Source organism: Pygocentrus nattereri, chromosome 13 (assembly GCF_015220715.1).
Source record: "Pygocentrus nattereri isolate fPygNat1 chromosome 13, fPygNat1.pri, whole genome shotgun sequence".
Classification (NCBI taxonomy): Eukaryota; Metazoa; Chordata; class Actinopteri; order Characiformes; family Serrasalmidae; genus Pygocentrus; species Pygocentrus nattereri.
Window position 1 is genome coordinate 8,001,938 of NC_051223.1, and position 6,413 is coordinate 8,008,350.

Sequence of the window (6,413 nt, forward strand, 5' to 3'; positions counted from 1 at the left end):
CTTCTGAAAATGTGTTCACCACAGCCATTTCCATTCTCTTTGCAAAATCTACAACCATCTGACCTTCCGCATTTCTGTCTTTCACACCATACATACTCAGCACCTCTTCATCCCTTCTGTTCCCTTCACCAACATGTCCATTGAAGTCTGCACCAATCACTAATCTCTCCTCTCTAGGGACACCATCTACCACTTCATCCATCTTACTCCAAAATTCCTCTTTCTCCTCTAACTGACAACCAACCTGTGGTGCATATGAACTGACCACACCATCACCATCAACATCACACCATCAACCTCCAACTTCAGGCTCATGATCCTGTCTGACACTCTTTTTACATCCACTTTTCATAAGCTGTTCCTTTAGGATTATCCCTACTCCATTTCTCTTCCTCTCTACACCATGATAGAACAAAAAAGAAGTTGGGACGCTGTGTAAGACATAAATAAAAACAGAATATGATGATTTGCAAATCCTTCTCAACCTATATTTAATTGAATACACTGAAACACGTTCCAAAAAAGTTGGGACAGGGGCATGTTTACCACTGTGCTACATCACCTTTCCTTTTAACAACACTCAATAAGCATTTGGTAACTGAGGACACTAATTGTTGAAGCTTTGCAGGTGGAATTCTATCCCATTCTTGCTTGATGTACAACATCGGTTGCTCAACAGTCCAGGGTCTCCGTTGTCGCATTTTGCGCTTCATATGCGCCACACATTTTCAATGGGAGACAGGCCTGGACTGCTGGCAGGCCAGTCTAGTACCAGCACTCTTTTAATATGAAGCCACTCTGTTATAACACATGCAGAATGTGGCTTGGCATTGTCTTGGTGAAATAAGCAGGGACGTCCCTGAAAAAGACATTGCTTGGATGGCGGCATGTGTTGTTCTAAAACCTGTATGTACCTTTCAGCATTAGTGGTGCCTTCACAGATGTGCAAGTTACCCATGCCATGGGCACTAACACACCCTCATACCATCAGAGATGCTGGCTTTTGAACTTTGTGCTGATAACAATCCGGACAGTCCTTTTCCACGACATCCATGATTTCCAAAAACAATTTGAAATGTGGACTCGTCAGACCACAGGACACTTTTGCACTTTGCGTCAGTCCATCTCAGATGAGTTCGGGCCCAAAGAAGCCGGCGGTGTTTCTGGGCGTTGTTGATATATGGCTTTTATGGATATATGAGTTTTAACTTGCACTTGTAGATGGAGCGACGAACTGTGTTCACTGACAGTGGTTTTCTGAAGAGTTCCTGAGCCGATGTGGTAATATCCGTTACAGAATGATATCGGTTTTTAATGCAGTGCCGCCTGAGGGATCACAGGCATTCAATGTTAAGCCTTACTGCTTACTTGCAGAGATTTACATTTACAGCATTTAGCAGATGCTCTTATCCAGAGCGACTTACAAGAAGTGCTTTGTCAATCTAGAGAAAGTATCTTTGCTAGTTACCAATAGCTTAGAGAAAAAGATAGTCCTGAGCTCAGATACTGCTAGAAACAAAATGTCACTGCAGACACAGAGAGAAAAAGAAACAGAGTTGAACGCAGAACTCTGTGCCATTCAATGCAATACAATAACAATAAGATACAATACAATACAATACAATAAACTACAATACACAGTGAAGTACAATAAGATTTCTCCATAATTCTCTGAATCTTTTGATGATATTATGGACTGTAGATGACGAAATCCTGAAATTCCTTGCAATTGCAAGTTGAGAAACATTGTTCTTAAACTGTTGGACTATTTGCTCATGCAGTTGTTCACTAAGTGGTGAATCTCGCCCCATCCTTACTTGTGAACGACCCCTTTATACCCAATCATGACACTCACCTGTTTCCAATTAACCTGTTCACCTGTGGAATGTTCCAAACAGGTGTTTTTTGAGCATTCCTCAACTTTCCCAGTCTTTTGTTGCCCCTGTCCCAACTTCTTTGGAACGTGTTGTAGGCATCAAATTCAAAATGAATGAATATTTGCAAAAAAAAACAAAAAAACAAAAAAAGTTTATCCGTTTGAACATTAAATATCTTGTCTTTTAGAGTATTCAATTGAGTATAGGTTGAAAAGGATTTGCAAATCATCGTATTCTGTTTTTATTAATGTTTTACACAACATTGGAATTGGGGTTGTAAGTTGTAAGTGTAAGTAAGCAAAGAAAAAACTTTGGGCCTCATTCAGCAAAGGCTATTAAGAAGAAATGTGTTCTCTATGGGTGTTGCTGTGGAATTGAGAAGAGCTGGTTTGTCAAGTTGCGTGCAGTGATCTGAGTGCTATGTGCATCAGGAGGAAGTCAGTTCATCTAACGAGAAAAATATATTGCATGCATCTTGGATCAGAAGGCGGCCCTGCAACATTCCACTGATTACTGTGCTATTATCTGAACTACCAGATATAACAGTCTGTTTTAAATCAGCACATTTGCCTAATAGACAACAAGCACCTTGGCGGCATCTTCAGTTTTCTGGGTTGTACAAAGACCTTCAATATCATATGAAATATTTGGGGGATTAAGTTGAGGTGTAGTAATGTTAGTCCCTGATTGGTTGTCTGATGTTGACTGCTTCCTCCTGCAATAAGCCAATTGTGAGCTTGTTATTTCATTGCTCTCTAAAGGTATTTTCACTGTTGTCCTGAATGCTTCGCTCCTCGTTTGCACATTCCTGATTGAGAACACACCAATCACCTGTTGAGTTTGAGTGTCACAGCCTATCAAGCAAGCATGATACTAATAAGGGTATTAGCCTATTGGTAATGGCACAACCTTAATTCTTAAAAATAGCAAAGGAATGGACCTTATGTCTACCGCATGATGTATGGAATAGCAATAGATCCATGGTCTGGAGAAAATACTCCTTTCTGAAAACAAATTCCAGACAATCCCAGAAGCCAGACTCAAGTGTCCAGGCATGTTTTATTGGATCAAGAATAAGTTATGCCAAATCTAATTAGGTTCCAATACTTTTTTTCTTGTATTTTTTTGTTGTTTTAGTTGCACCACCTGCAACCTGCAGCAGTTTTTTTTCGAGTCTGCCACTTCCCGTGATTGGCATACCACCAGAAACACATACAAATCACATGCGAGTGGCTGAAAATGAAAGTTTCACAAGAGCTTTCTGTTACCTTCCACACCACTACTGCTAAAAGTGGCACCACTGGTAAAGCAACATATTTTCATGAGGTGTTAATCTCAGAACGATTCTTAGAAAAGAGAGAAATGAGTACGCTCCTGCTCAAACATGAAAGCAATGTGAGCATCTTAAACATTTGCCGCTCAAAGTGAATACAACTTTGTCAAAAATTTGCTGATAGTCAAATATTCAAGTCAGTCAATTCAATTTGATTACAAATTAATATCAAACACACAATAAAATGGTCAGTAAAACATGGTATGCCACCAAAAGAAATCATATCAATCAGGCATGCTACATTATGAATTAAGTGTTTTTACTGTACACACTTAAAAATATTGTTCTTATAGGGTTCTTTAATAAAACAAATGGTTCTATATAAGGACCATGAACACTCAAAGAATCTTTTGGATGATTAATGTTCTTTGCATTGTGAAAATGTTCTTGAGATTGATGGAAAACACTCTTACCAGGAGTGTGAAGCCTCCCAAGAGTCTATTCTCATGGCCACTTTGAATGGCCAGACCTCTCACGCTCCTACAGCACTGTGGCCAGTGCCAGGACACCACAATATATTTCAGTGATGCCAAAAAAGTAGGTTCCTCAGGTATACCTGGCCATTTCCATCCCTGGTTGTCATTATTGAATGATTACATGTAGTCATAGTGATTGCAACAATTCTCGTTAGTTGTGAGAAATTCCAGTGCCTTTAGAGTTTGATACATATTCAGCAGTTTGTTGTTTCCTGAAAATCCAGATTGGTCCTATGTGGAGCCAAGAAAGCCCAGCCATCAAACAGATTCAACCTTGTTTGGCCTCTCAACCCCTTGAATGGCCAGGAACAAGTTTTATTACACAATGCTATAACTTCCTCTCCTTGGATCACCACCTTACTGTGGTGGAGAGGTTTGCATGCCTACATGATCCTAGGAGTTATGTTGTCAAGGGCGAAAGCTCCTGGTAGAGTTTCAAGGCAAACAGGTCCTGGGTGATGGGCCAGACAAAGGGTGATCCAAAATCCCCATATAAAAAAAAAAGACCAGGACCCAGTTTCCCTGGTCCGGGTTAGGATTACTGGGGCCTGGTGCCAGGCCTGGGGGAGGGGCTCCTTGGCAAGCACCTGGTGGCCGGGATTATATCTCTTGACTGTCTTGGGAACGCCTCGGTATCCCTCCAGAAGAACTGGAGGAGGTGGCAGGGGAGAGGGAGGCCTGGGCCTCTTTGATTAGGCTGATGCCCCCGCGACTGGGACCCGGATAAGCGGTTGTGGAAGGATGGATGGAGTACTATAACTTAAGAATAGCTCAGGGAGTTTGCATTGTGGTCCCCACACTGAATAATAAGCCTTAGTTTGGAATAAGCCCGGGGTTAAACCTACTGATAAAAAGCCTCTGCATTTTGATCATGACCCTTAAAAAAGACCTTTTTACTTCAATTATGGATAATTTTAGATGCTATACTGTGTGCTACTGTGCTTTAATGGCTATAATATTCAACCGGTTCCTCCATCTAAAGTCTTTTCTGTGGAAAAAGAAGTGTTTTGGATTAAAATGGAAGGAAGTAGTAGTAATGGTAGTTTCCTCCCTCTTAGAAGTGTGCATTACCCTTTATCAGTACATGTTTTTTTTTCTTAAATCTGTCCTTGATAAAAGGTTATAAGAAAAGTCTACGTCATGACGGGTTCTTAAACCACAGAACTGTTCTCACATTTGTGCTCTTGAGTGTGTATACATTCTGTTCTTATCTTAGAACAAAACCCAATTAAGAAAACATTGGCAAATATTCAGAATACTCATGAAAACTTGCTCTTAAGAACAGCTGGTGAATGAGGCCCAATGTTCCATTTTTGTCTTTTTACAGTAACAGGGTTGGGCGCTGTTCATTTCTCATTAAAATAATAGTGTTGGCAAAGGCTGACCTTCTGAAAGGTGTGAGAAAATGCAGTTCTTTTTCTCTCTGTGTCTGCAGTGACATTTTGTTTCTAGCAGTATCTGAGCTCAGGACTGTCTTTTTCTCTAAGCTATTGGTAACTAGCAAAGATACTTTCTCTAGATTGACAAAGCACTTCTTGTAAGTCGCTCTGGATAAGAGCGTCTGCTAAATGCTGTAAATGTAAATGTAAATGTAAAATTAATTATGGCTCTAATGTCCTGTTATCATTTTTGTAACAAGACTCGCTTCATGAACTCATTTTAGGTGAAAATCCTCCAGCGTCTCTCTTGATAAACCAGTCTTTTAATAGAACGTCATTAATTAGTGACACTGACATCAATTAAAATGATCATAAGCACAAAACACTGAAGGTAAACAGTTTCCATCAGGGAGAACCGAGTGGCTCTGAAATCACTTTTTACACACAAGCGAAGTTTCAGTTTAAGATTTATTTACAACTTAGTTCCAAGTTTAAGTTTAATAAAAACTGGCTTTAAACTCAGGATCACAGATGAGCTCCTTTACTATATTGTTCTGTAGGCCTCTGTTCATGAACATAAACCAGCCCAAACTAATTTACTATAAAATAAAGCGTTACAAAAGGAACGATAGATTTTGCCAAATGTAGTGGAGTCAAAGTAAAAAGTTGTCCAAAATGGAAATACTTGAGTAAAGATACAGATACACAAAAAAAAAAAACTTAAGTACAGTAATGATGTCATGTATTCGGCCAGTCAGCCAATTCCTCCACCTCATCACCTGACTCTGGGCAGATCATCAGTGACCAATCACTGCTCAAGTTCTCCTGAATACTGATTATGTTCACCTGTGTGGTTTTGCAAATGACTAGTGTAGTTTAATATATAAGCCCAGGCTTTAGGCAGGTTACTTTGCGAGGTATTGCATTCCTAGTGAATCTACTGAGCATTTATTCCGGATTGTTCTCCCGTGTTTCTGATCTTGTATTTTTTTCTCCTGTTTCTTGTTTACGCTGATTTTGGATTTGCCCTTGTTTTTTTACCATTGCCTGGTTTTTTGAATATTTTAGTTTTTGACTTTTTTCCTGTGTTTTGGACTCTTGTCCCTACTTGGTATGATTGCCTTCTATGTTTTGTGGTTTACTTTGGAACTGAGCTATGCCTGCGTATTGCTGACGGTATATCTGCCTGAATCCCTAAGTAAAGCTTCTTCTCTGTTTTATAACCGTGGGCGTCTGCTTACTGGTCAAACGTTACAAATGAATTACATTTACTTAGTTACTGTCCACCACTGCTGGTGCATCCCTCTCCACTGGAGGATGACTTTTCCCTGTTGAGTCTCTTTTCAAA